Below are 13,806 nucleotides of genomic sequence, written 5' to 3'. Positions count from 1 at the left end.
CGCTTATTTTTGTTATTATAGTTGATGTAAACAAACTTTATAATTGTGAAGTTGTCAAACTTTATCGAATGCCAATCTGTCTTATTCTTCTTCTCCATAAATGATTAAAGATCAAAACCAAGGTTGTGCATTTTATTTATTACCGTGGATAAAGGTGAAATTAGGAGTTACAGGATTTTCTGAACATGACGTCTTAAGTCTACCGATCGACAAACTCATAAAACATTGTTTAAATGATGTGGGTTGATGAAAAATAGGTGAAATGGTACGGTCGTTATATGATCTTAGATATTTAATTTTTTTGTGTGAAGCTGGAAGTGTGTGTTGGTTCCGTTGTTATATACCTCATATGGGAAGGTAACATTACTTACTGATTGACCAAGATTTACATAGCAGGTTTCGTCCATAAAGCAGAATCTTACTACGACTGGTCTCTTTCATCTACTTTTTCATGCGTCTTTTAGTAAAGCTTTCACTTGTTCAATCGTTTCTCTTGTTTTATTGAATTTGAGTTTGGATTATAATTATGTTCTCATGTTGGTAGTTTTGGTTGCTTTTGTAGAGAGCTCTAGCAGACTCACACAAATAAAATCCTGCAAAAGTGGTTTATTTCATTATAAGATATATGTTTTTTCTGCATTGGACTGCAAAACATGTGACAGACAAAAATAACAATAGTTATTCATCTACAAAAAATGACTTTACCAGAGGACATAAACGTTGTTTATGGTATTAAATATGTGATTATTTTTCTAAATATTGGTGAAACGCTGTGGAAGACCATTTACGAATATCAATGTTAATTTAACCTGATTATTCTTTACTGTCAGTGAGTATGCGTTTAATGGGAAATATTTACCGCCATATTGAAACCCCGACAATACATTGGTCTATTATAGTATATATTAAGCAATATTTATGTCAATGTCATAAAGAAGAAATAATCATAATACGGACAGCGGTGTTATAGATAGTTATAAATTTTTTATTGGCAATATCTCCATCGAGTGCAGTGGTAAGATCTTCCAAAAGAAAAAACTACTTGCAAATCTACCGGACTAAACTTCGCCCCCACCCCTTTTTTATGACTGACTTCTTTTTGTTTCCATACAAGGTTGAATTTATTAAAGAGCTTATCAAGACAATGGAAAGCCCTTCTTTTTATGTCACGTTCCCTACACCATTAGTATAGTATATCACGTTCCTTAAGTTATCAGTAGGGTATATCACGTTCCCTACACCATTAGTATAGTATATCACGTTCCCTAAGTTATCAGTAGGGTATATCACGTTCCTTCCGTCATCAGTATGGTGAATCATGTTCCCTTCGTCATCAGTATGGTACATTTTGTATGTATATAACGCTTCCCTACGCTATCAGAGTGTTACATTTTGTATCATATTCCCTACGTGTTATCATTTGGTTATCAGTTCCCTGTATACATTTTGTAAGTTATGTTCCTATGTTCCCACGTTATCAGAGTGTTATCATTTTGTATGGTATGTTCCCTACATATGCCTGTGTTATCAGTATGTATATCATGTTCCCTACGTATCAGAGTGTTACATTTTGTATATCAGAGTGTTACATTTTGTATGTCATATTCCCTACGTTCCCTACGTTATCAGAGTGTTACATTTTGTAAGCCATGTTCCTATGTTCCCTACGCTATCAGAATGTTATATTTTATATGCCTTGTTCCCTATGCTATCAGAGTGTTACATTTTGTAGGTCATATTCCTATGTTCACTATGCTATCGTGGTGTTATATTGTGTACACCTTGTTCCCTACGCTATCAGAGTGTTACATTTTGTATGTCATGTTCCCTACGCTATCAGAGTGTTACATTTTGACTGTTTTGTTCCATACGTTCCCTACGCTATCAGAGTGTTACATTTTGTATGTCATGTTTCCTTCATTCCTTACGCTATCAGAGTGTTACATTTTGTATGTCATGTTCCCTACGCTATCAGAGTGTTACATTTTGTAAACAATGTTCCTATGTTCCCTATGCTATCATGGTGTTACATTTTGTATGTCATGTTTTCTTCATTCCTTACGCTATCAGAGTGTTACATTTTGTATGTCATGTTTCCTTCATTCCTTACGCTATCAGAGTGTTACATTTGAAAGCCTTGTTCCCTATGTTCCTGACGATATCAAAGTGTTACATTTTGTAAGCCATGTTCCTATGTTCCCTACGCTATCATAGTGTTACATTTTGTATGTCATGTTCCCTACGCTATCAGAGTGTTACATTTAGTATATCATGTTCCCTACGCTATCAGAGTGTTACATTTTGTAAGCCTTGTTCCCTACGTTTCCTATCCCTACGCTATCAGAGTGTTACATTTTGTAAGCCATGTTCCTATGTTCCCTACGCTATCAGAGTGTTACATTTTGTATGTCATGTTCCCTACGCTATCAGAGTGTTACATTTAGTATATCAGGTTCCCTACGCTATCAGAGTGTTACATATTGTAAGCCATGTCATATGTTCCCTACGCTATCAGAGTGTTATATTTTATATGCCTTGTTCCCTTCGCTATCATAGTGTTACATTTTGTATGCCAATTTTCCTACTTTTACTACGATATCAGAGTGTTACATTTTGTAAATCATGTTCCTATGTTCCCTACGCTATCAGAGTGTTACATTTTGTATGTCATGTTCCCTAAGCTATTAGAGTGTTACATTTAGTATATCAGGTTCCCTACGCTATCATAGTGTTACATTTTGTATGTCATGTTCCCTACGTTCCCTACGCTATCAGAGTGTTACATTTTGTAAGCCATGTTCCTATGTTCCCTATGCTATCAGAGTGTTACATTTTGTATGTCATATTCCCTACGTTCCCTACATTATCAGAGTGTTACATTTAATATATCATGTTCCCTACGCTATCAGAGTGTTACATTTTGTAAGCCTTGTTCCCTACGTTCAATATGCTATCAGAGTGTTACATATTGTAAGCCATGTTCCTATGTTCCCTACGCTATCAGAGTGTTATATTTTATATGCCTTGTTCCCTTCGCTATCATAGTGTTACATTTTGTATGCCATGTTCCCTACTTTCCTTACGCTATCAGAGTGTTACATTTTGTAGGTCATATTCCGTAGGTTCCCTACGTTATCAGAATGTTACATTTTGTAAGCCATGTTCCTATGTTCCCTACGCTATCATAGTGTTACATTTTGTATGTCATGTTCCCTTCTACGTTCACTACGCTATCAGAGTGTGATATATTGTATGCCTTGTTCCATATGCTATCAGAGTGTTACATTTTGTAAGCCATGTTCCTATGTTCCCTACGCTATCAGAGTGTTACATTTTGTAAGCCATGTTCCTATGTTCCCTACACTATCATAGTGTTACATTTTGTATGTCATGTTCCCTACGTTCCCTAGTATATCATGTTGCCTATGCTATCAGGGTGTTACATTTAATATATCATGTTTCCTACGCTATCACAGTGTTACATTTTATATGCCTTTTTCCCTTCGCTATCATAGTGTTACATTTTGTAGGTCATATTCCCTATCAGAGTGTTACATTTAGTATATCATGTTCCCTACGTTATCAGAGTGTTACATTTTGTAAGCCATGTTCCTATGTTCCCTACGCTATCAGAGTGTTACATTTAGTATATCATGTTCCCTACGCTATCAGAGTGTTACATTTTGTAAGCCATGTTCCTATGTTCCCTACGCTATCAGAGTGTTATATTTTATATGCCTTGTTCCCTTCGCTATCATAGTGTTACATTTTGTAGGTCATATTCCCTACGTTCCCTAGATTATCAGAGTGTTACATTTAATATATCATGTTCCCTACGCTATCAGAGTGTTACATTTTGTATGTCATGTTTCCTACTTTCTTTACGGTATAAGAGTGTTACATTTTGTAAGCCATGTTTCTATGTTCCCTACGCTATCAGTGTTACATTTTGTATGTCATATTCTCTACGCTATCAGAGTGTTACATTTTGTAAGCCTTGTTCCCTACGTTCAATATGCTATCAGAGTGTTACATTTTGTAAGCCATGTTCCTATGTTCCCTACGCTATCAGAGTGTTACATTAATATATCATGTTCCCTACGTTATCAGAGTGTTACATTTTGTAAGCCATGTTCCTACGCTATCAGAGTGTTACATTTTGTATGCCATATTCCTATGTTCCCTACGCTATCAGAGTGTTACATTTTGTATGTCATGTTTCCTACTTTCCTTACGCTATCAGAGTGTTACATTTTGTATGCCTTGTTCCCTACGTTCAATATGCTATCAGAGTGTTACATTTTTAAGCCATGTTCCTATGTTCCCGACAATATCAGAGTGTTACATTTTGAATGCTTTGTTCCCTACGTTCCCTACGCTATCACAGTGTTACATTTTGCAAGCCAGTTCCATACGTTCCCTATGCTATCAGAGTGTTACATTTTGTATGTCATATTCCCTACGTTCCCTACGTTATCAGAGTGTTACATTAATATATCATGTTCCCTACGCTATCAGAGTGTTACATTTTGTAAGCCATGTTCCTATGTTCCCTACGCTATCAGAGTGTTACATTAATATATCATGTTCCCTACGCTATCAGAGTGTTACATTTTGCATGCCATGTTTCCTACGTTCACTATGCTATCAGTGTTATATTGTGTACACCTTGTTCCCTACGCTATCAGAGTGTTACATTTTGTATGCCTTGTTCCCTTCGATATCATAGTGTTACATTTTGTATGCCATGTTCCTATGTTCCCTACGTTATGAGAGTGTTACATTTGTAAGCCTTGTTCCCGGTGTTCCTTACGATATCAGAGTGTTACATTTTGTATGCCTTGTTCCCTACGCTATTAGAGTGTTACATTTTGAATGCTTTGTTCCCTACGCTATCCCATGTTCCCTACGTTATGAGAGTGTTACATTTAGTATATCTTGTTCCCTACGCTATCAGAGTGTTACATTTTGAATGCTTTGTTCCATACGTTCCCTACGCTATCAGAGTGTTACATTTGTAAGCCTTGTTCCCTGTGTTCCTTACGATATCAAAGTGTTACATTTTGTATGCTTTGTTCCATACGTTCCCTACGCTCTCAGAGTGTTACATTTTGTATGCCATGTTCCTATGTTCCCTACGCTTTTGTATCATATCAGAGTGTTACATTTTGTATGTCATGTTCCCTACGTTCCCTATGATATCAGAGTGTTACATTTTGTATGTCTTGTTCCCTACGTTCCCTATGATATCAGAGTGTTACGTTTTGTAAGCCAGGTTCCTATGTTCCCTACGCTATCAGAGTGTTACATTTTGTAAGCCTTGTTCCCTACGTTCAATATGCTATCAGAGTGTTACATTTTGTAAGCCATGTTCCTATGTTCCCTACGCTATCAGAGTGTTACATTTTGTAAGCCTTGTTCTCTACGTTCCCTACGCTATCAGAGTGTTACATTTTGTATGTCATGTTTCCTACATTCCCTACGCTATCAGAGTGTTACATTTTGTAAACAATGTTCCTATGTTCCCTATGCTATCATGGTGTTACATTTTGTATGTTATGTTTCCTTCATTCCTTACGCTATCAGAGTGTTACATTTAATATATCATGTTCCCTACGTTTTCAGAGTGTTACATTTTGCATGTCATGTTCCCTACGCTATCAGAGTGTTACATTTTGTAAGCCATGTTCCTATGTTCCCTACGCTATCAGAGTGTTACATTTTGTAAGCCTTGTTCCCTACGTTCCCTATGATATCAGAGTATTACATTTTGCAAGCCATGTTCCTATGTTCCCTACGCTATCAGAATGTTATATTTTGTAAGCCATGTTCCTATGTTCCCTACGCTATCAGTGTTACATTTAGTATAGCATGTTCCCTACGCTATCAAAGTGTTACATTTTGTACGCCTTGTTCCCTACGCTATCAGAGTGTTACATTTTATAGGCCTTGTTCACTTCGCTATCATAGTGTTATATTTTGTATGCCATGTTCCCTACAGTTTATGTTACATTTTGTAAGCCCTAAGTTCCCTACGCTATTACAGTGTTACATTTTGTATGTCATGTTCCCTTACATTTTGTATGTGTTTCTTATCATCAGTGTGTTACATTTTGTATGCTGTCCCTATCATGTTCCCTACGCTATCAGAGTGTTACATTTGTCATGTTCCCCTACATATCAGAGTGTTACATTTTGTAAGTCATGTTCCCTATCACAGTTCCCTATATCATGTGTTACATTTTGTACTGTGGTGTGTCATGTTCCCTACATGATCACAGTGGTGTGTCATGATCCCTGCTTATTACTGTGGTGTGTCATGTTCCCTACATTATCACAGTGGTATATCATGCTCCCTGTCTTATTACTGTGGTGTGTCATGTTCCCTACATTATCGCAGTGGTATATCATGATGTATATCTTATAACTGTGGTGTGTCATGTTCCCTACATTATCACAGTGGTATATCATGCTCCCTGTCTTATTACTGTGGTTTGTCATGTTCCCTACATTATCACAGTGTATATGTGTGTTATATATATCTTATTACTGTGGTGTGTCATGTTCCCTACATTATCACAGTGGTATATCATGCTGTATATCTTATTACTGTGGTGTGTCATGTTCCCTACATTATCACAGTGGTATATCATGCTGTATATCTTATTACTGTGGTGTGTCATGCTCCCTACATTATCACAGTGGTATATCATGCTGTATATCTTATAACTGTGGTTTGTCATGTTCCCTACATTATCACAGTGGTATATCATGCTGTATATCTTATTACTGTGGTGTGTCATGTTCCCTACATTATCACAGTGGTATATCATGCTGTATATCTTATTACTGTGGTGTGTCATGTTCCCTACATTATCACAGTGGTATATCATGCTGTATATCTTATTACTGTGGTGTGTCATGTTCCCTACAATATCACAGTGGTATATCATGCTGTATATCTTATTACTGTGGTGTGTCATGTTCCCTACATTATCACAGTGGTATATCATGCTGTATATCTTATTACTGTGGTGTGTCATGTTCCCTACATTATCACAGTAGTATATCATGCTGTATATCTTATCACTGTGGTGTGTCATGTTCCCTACATTATCACAGTGGTATATCATGCTGTATATCTTATCACTGTGGTGTGTCATGTTCCCTACATTATCACAGTGGTATATCATGTATATCATGCTGTATATCATGCTATTACTGTGGTGTGTCATGTTCCCTACAATATCACAGTGGTAGATCATGCTGTATATCTTATTACTGTGGTGTGTCATGTTCCCTACATTATCACAGTGGTATATCATGCTGTATATCTTATTGCTGTGGTGTGTCATGCTCCCTATCTTATTACTGTGGTGTGTCATGTTCCCTACATTATCACAGTGGTATATCATGCTGTATATCTTATTACTGTAATGTGTCATTTTCCCTACATTATCACAGTGGTATATCATGCTGTATGTGTCATGTTCCCTACATTATCACAGTGGTATATCATGCTGTATATCTTATTATTGTGGTGTGTCATGTTCCCTACATTATCACAGTGGTGTGTCATGGTGTATATCTTATTACTGTGGTGTGTCATGTTCCCTACATTATCACAGTGGTATATCATGCTGTATATCTTATTACTGTGGTGTGTCATGATCTCTACATTATCACAGTGGTATATCATGATCCCTGTCTTATTACTGTGGTGTGTCATGTTCCCATTATCACAGTGGTATCATCATGTGGTATTACTGTGGTGTGTCATCCCTGATTATCACAGTGGTATGTCATGCTCCCTATCTTATTACTGTGGTGTGTCATGTTCCCTACATTATCACAGTGGTATATCATGCTCCCTGTCTTATTACTGTGGTGTGTCATGTTCCCTACATTATCACAGTGGTATATCATGCTGTATATCTTATTACTGTGGTGTGTCATGTTCCCTACATTATCACAGTGGTATATCATGATCCCTGTCTTATTACTGTGGTGTGTCATGTTCCCTACATTATCACAGTGGTATATCATGCTGTATATCTTATTACTGTGGTGTGTCATGTTCCCTACAATATCACAGTGATAGATCATGCTATATATCTTATTACTGTGGTGTGTCATGTTCCCTGCATTATCACAGTGGTATATCATACTGTATATCTTATTACTGTGGTGTGTCATGATCCCTGTCTTATTACTGTGGTGTGTCATGTTCCCTGCATTATCACAGTGGTATATCATGCTGTATATCTTATTACTGTGGTGTGTCATGTTCCCTACATTATCACAGTGGTATATCATGCTGTATATCTTATTACTGTGGTGTGTCATGTTCCCTACATTATCACAGTGGTATATCATGCTCCCTGTCTTATTACTGTGGTGTGTCATGTTCCCTACATTATCACAGTGGTATATCATGCTCCCTGTCTTATTACTGTGGTGTGTCATGTTCCCTACATTATCACAGTGGTGTGTCATGGTGTATATCTTATTACTGTGGTGTGTCATGTTCCCTACATTATCACAGTGGTATATCATGATCCCTATCTTATTGCTGTGGTGTGCCATGTTCCCTACATTATCATAGTGGTATATCATGATCCCTATCTTATTGCTGTGGTGTGTCATGTTCCCTACATGATCACAGTGGTATATCATGCTGTATATCTTATTACTGTGGTGTGTCATATTCACTACATTATCACAGTGGTATGTCATGCTGTATATCTTATTACTGTGGTGTGTCATGTTCCCTACATTATCACAGTGGTATATCATGCTGTATATCTTATTACTGTGGTGTGTCATGTTCCCTACATTATCACAGTGGTATATCATGCTGTATATCGTATTACTGTGGTGTGTCATGTTCCCTACAATATCACAGTGGTAGATCATGCTGTATATCTTATTACTGTGGTGTGTCATGTTCCCTACATTATCACAGTGGTATATCATGCTGTATATCTTATTGCTGTGGTGTGTCATGTTCCCTGCATTATCACAGTGTATATCATGCTGTATATCTTGCTGTATATCTTATTACTGTGGTGTGTCATGTTCCCTACACTATCACAGTGGTATATCATGCTGTATATCTTATTACTGTAATGTGTCATTTTCCCTACATTATCACAGTGGTATATCATGATCCCTGTCTTATTACTGTGGTGTGTCATGTTCCCTACATTATCACAGTGGTATATCATGCTGTATATCTTATTACTGTGGTGTGCCATGTTCCCTACATTATCACAGTGGTATATCATGCTGTATATATTATTACTACGGTGTGTCATGTTCCCTACATTATCACAGTGGTATATCATGCTCCCTGTCTTACTACTGTGGTGTGTCATGTTCCCTACAACATCACAGGTGTATATCATGCTGTATATCTTATTACTGTGGTGTGTCATGTTCCCTACATTATCACAGTGGTATATCATGCTGTATATCTTATTACTGTGGTGTGTCATGTTCCCTATATTATCACAGTGGTATATCATGCTGTATATCTTATTACTGTGGTGTGTCATGTTCCCTACATTATCACAGTGGTATATCATGCTCCCTGTCTTATTACTGTGGTGTGTCATGTTCCCTTCATTATCACAGTGGTATATCATGCTGTATATCTTATTACTGTGGTGTGTCATGTTCCCTACATTATCACAGTGGTATATCATGCTGTATATCTTATTACTGTGGTGTGTCATGTTCCCTACATTATCACAGTGGTATATCATGCTCCCTGTCTTATTACTGTGGTGTGTCATGTTCCCTACATTATCACAGTGGTATATCATGCTGTATATCTTATTACTGTGGTGTGTCATGTTCCCTACATTATCACAGTGGTATATCATGCTGTATATCTTATCACTGTGGTGTGTCATGTTCCCTACATTATCACAGTGGTATATCATGCTGTATATCTTATTACTGTGGTGTGTCATTTTCCCTACACTATCACAGTGGTATATCATGCTGTATATCTTATTACTGTGATGTGTCATGTTCCCTACATTATCACAGTGGTATATCATGCTCCCTGTCTTATTACTGTGGTGTGTCATGTTCCCTACATTATCACAGTGGTATATCATGCTCCCTGTCTTATTACTGTAGTGTGTCATGTTCCCTACATTATCACAGTGGTATATCATGCTCCCTGTCTTATTACTGTGGTGTGTCATGTTCCCTACATTATCACAGTGGTATATCATGCTGTATATCTTATTACTGTGGTGTGTCATGTTCCCTACATTATCACAGTGGTATATCATGCTGTAAATCTTATTACTGTGGTGTGTCATGTTCCCTACATTATCACAGTGGTATATCATGCTGTATATCTTATTACTGTGGTGTGTCATGTTCCCTACATTATCACAGTGGTATATCATGCGGTATATCTTATTACTGTGGTGTGTCATGTTCCCTACATTATCACAGTGGTATATCATGCGGTATATCTTGTTACTTTGGTGTGTCATGTTCCCTACATTATCACAGTGGTATATCATGCTCCCTGTCTTATTACTGTGGTGTGCCATGTTCCCTACATTATCACAGTGGTATATCATGCTGTATATCTTATTACTGTGGTGTGTCATGTTCCCTACATTATCACAGTGGTATATCATGCTGTATATCTTATTACTGTGGTGTGTCATGTTCCCTACATTATCACAGTGGTATATCATGCTGTATATCTTATTACTGTGGTGTGTCATGTTCCCTACATTATCACAGGTGTATATCATGCTGTATATCTTATTACTGTGGTGTGTCATGTTCCCTACATTATCACAGTGGTATATCATGCTGTATATCTTATTACTGTGGTGTGTCATGTTCCCTACACTATCACAGTGGTATATCATGCTGTATATCTTATTACTGTGATGTGTCATGTTCCCTACATTATCACAGTGGTATATCATGCTGTATATCTTATTACTGTGGTGTGTCATGTTCCCTACATTATCACAGTGGTATATCATGCTGTATATCTTATTACTGTGGTGTGTCATGTTCCCTACATTATCACAGTGGTATATCATGCTGTATATCTTATTACTGTGGTGTGTCATGTTCCCTACACTATCACAGTAGTATATCATGCTGTATATCTTATTACTGTGGTGTGTCATGTTCCCTACATTATCACAGTGGTATATCATGCTGTATATCTTATTACTGTGGTGTGTCATGTTCCCTACATTATCACAGTGGTATATCATGCTGTATATCTTATTACTGTGGTGTGTCATGTTCCATACATTATCACAGTGGTATATCATGCTGTATATCTTATTACTGTGGTGTGCCATGTTCCCTATATTATCACAGTGGTATATCATGCTGTATATCTTATTACTGTGGTGTGTCATGTTCCCTACATTATCACAGTGGTATATCATGCTGTATATCTTATTACTGTGGTGTGTCATGTTCCCTACATTATCACAGTGGTATATCATGCTCCCTATCTTATTACTGTGGTGTACCATGTTCCCTACATTATCACAGTGGTATATCATGCTGTATATCTTATTACTGTGGTGTGTCATGTTCCCTACATTATCACAGTGGTATATCATGCTGTATATCTTATTACTGTGGTGTGTCATGTTCCCTACATTATCACAGTGGTATATCATGCTGTATATCTTATTACTGTGGTGTGTCATGTTCCCTACATTATCACAGTGGTATATCATGCTGTATATCTTATTACTGTGGTGTGTCATGTTCCCTACATTATCACAGTGGTATATCATGCTCCCTGTCTTATTACTGTGGTGTGTCATGTTCCCTACATTATCACAGTGGTATATCATGCTGTATATCTTATTACTGTGGTGTGTCATGTTCCCTACATTATCACAGTGGTATATCATGCTGTATATCTTATTAACTGTGATGTGTCATGTTCCCTACATTATCACAGTGGTATATCATGCTGTATATCTTATTTCTGTGGTGTGTCATGTTCCCTACATTATCACAGTGGTATATCATGCTGTATATCTTATTACTGTGGTGTGTCATGTTCCCTACATTATCACAGTGGTATATCATGCTGTATATCTTATTACTGTGGTGTGTCATGTTCCCTACATTATCACAGTGGTATATCATGCTGTATATCTTATTACTGTGGTGTGTCATGTTCCCTACATTATCACAGTGGTATATCATGCTGTATATCTTATTACTGTGGTGTGTCATGTTCCCTACATTATCACAGTGGTATATCATGCTGTATATCTTATTACTGTGGTGTGTCATGTTCCCTACATTATCACAGTGGTATATCATGCTGTATATCTTATTACTGTGGTGTGTCATGTTCCCTACATTATCACAGTGGTATATCATGCTGTATATCTTATTACTGTTGTGTGTCATGTTCCCTACATGATCACAGTGGTATATCATGCTCCCTGTCTTATTACTGTTGTGTGTCATGTTCCCTACATTATCACAGTGGTATATCATGCTGTATATCTTATTACTGTGGTGTGTCATGTTCCCTACATTATCACAGTGGTATATCATGCTGTATATCTTATTACTGTGGTGTGTCATGTTCCCTACATTATCACAGTGGTATATCATGCTGTATATCTTATTACTGTGGTGTGTCATGTTCTCTACATTATCACAGTGGTACATCATGCTCCCTGTCTGATTACTGTGGTGTGTCATGTTCCCTACATTATCACAGTGGTATATCATGCTGTATATCTTATTACTGTGGTGTGTCATGTTCCCTACATTATCACAGTGGTATATCATGCTGTATATCTTATTACTGTGGTGTGTCATGTTCCCTACATTATCACAGTGGTATATCATGCTCCCTGTCTTATTACTGTGGTGTGTCATGTTCCCTACATTATCACAGTGGTATATCATGCTGTATATCTTATTACTGTGGTGTGTCATGTTCCCTACATTATCACAGTGGTATATCATGCTGTATATCTTATTACTGTGGTGTGTCATGTTCCCTACATTATCACAGTGGTATATCATGCTGTATATCTTATTACTGTGGTGTGTCATGTTCCCTACATTATCACAGTGGTATATCATGCTGTATATCTTATTACTGTGGTGTGTCATGTTCCCTACATTATCACAGTGGTATGTCATGCTGTATATCTTATTACTGTGGTTTGTCATGTTCCCTACATTATCACAGTGGTATATCATGCTGTATATCTTATTACTGTGGTGTGTCATGTTCCCTACATTATCACAGTGGTATATCATGCTGTATATCTTATTACTTTGGTGTGTCATGTTCCCTACATTATCACAGTTGTATATCATGCTGTATATCTTATTACTGTGGTGTGTCATGTTCCCTACATTATCACAGTGGTATATCATGATCCCTGTCTTATTACTGTGGTGTGTCATGTTCCCTACATTATCACAGTGGTATATCATGCTGTATATCTGATCACTGTGGTGTGTCATGCTCCCTATCTTGTTACGGTGGTGTGTCATGTTCCCTTCATTATCACAGTGGTATATCATGCTCCCTGTCTTATTACTGTGGTGTGTCATGGTCCCTACATTATCACAGTGGTATATCATGCTGTATATCTTATTACTGTGGTGTGTCATGTTCCCTACATTATCACAGGTGTATATCATGCTGTATATCTTATTACTTTGGTGTGTCATGTTCCCTACATTATCACAGGTGTATATCATGCTGTATATCTTATTACTGTGGTGTGTCATGTTCCCTACATTATCACA

Source organism: Ylistrum balloti, unplaced genomic scaffold (genome assembly GCF_031769215.1).
Source record: "Ylistrum balloti isolate Yb309-2 unplaced genomic scaffold, AGI_CSIRO_Ybal_v1 Utg370540, whole genome shotgun sequence".
NCBI classification, from domain to species: Eukaryota; Metazoa; Mollusca; class Bivalvia; order Pectinida; family Pectinidae; genus Ylistrum; species Ylistrum balloti.
Note: the sequence above shows the minus strand (reverse complement) of the source record.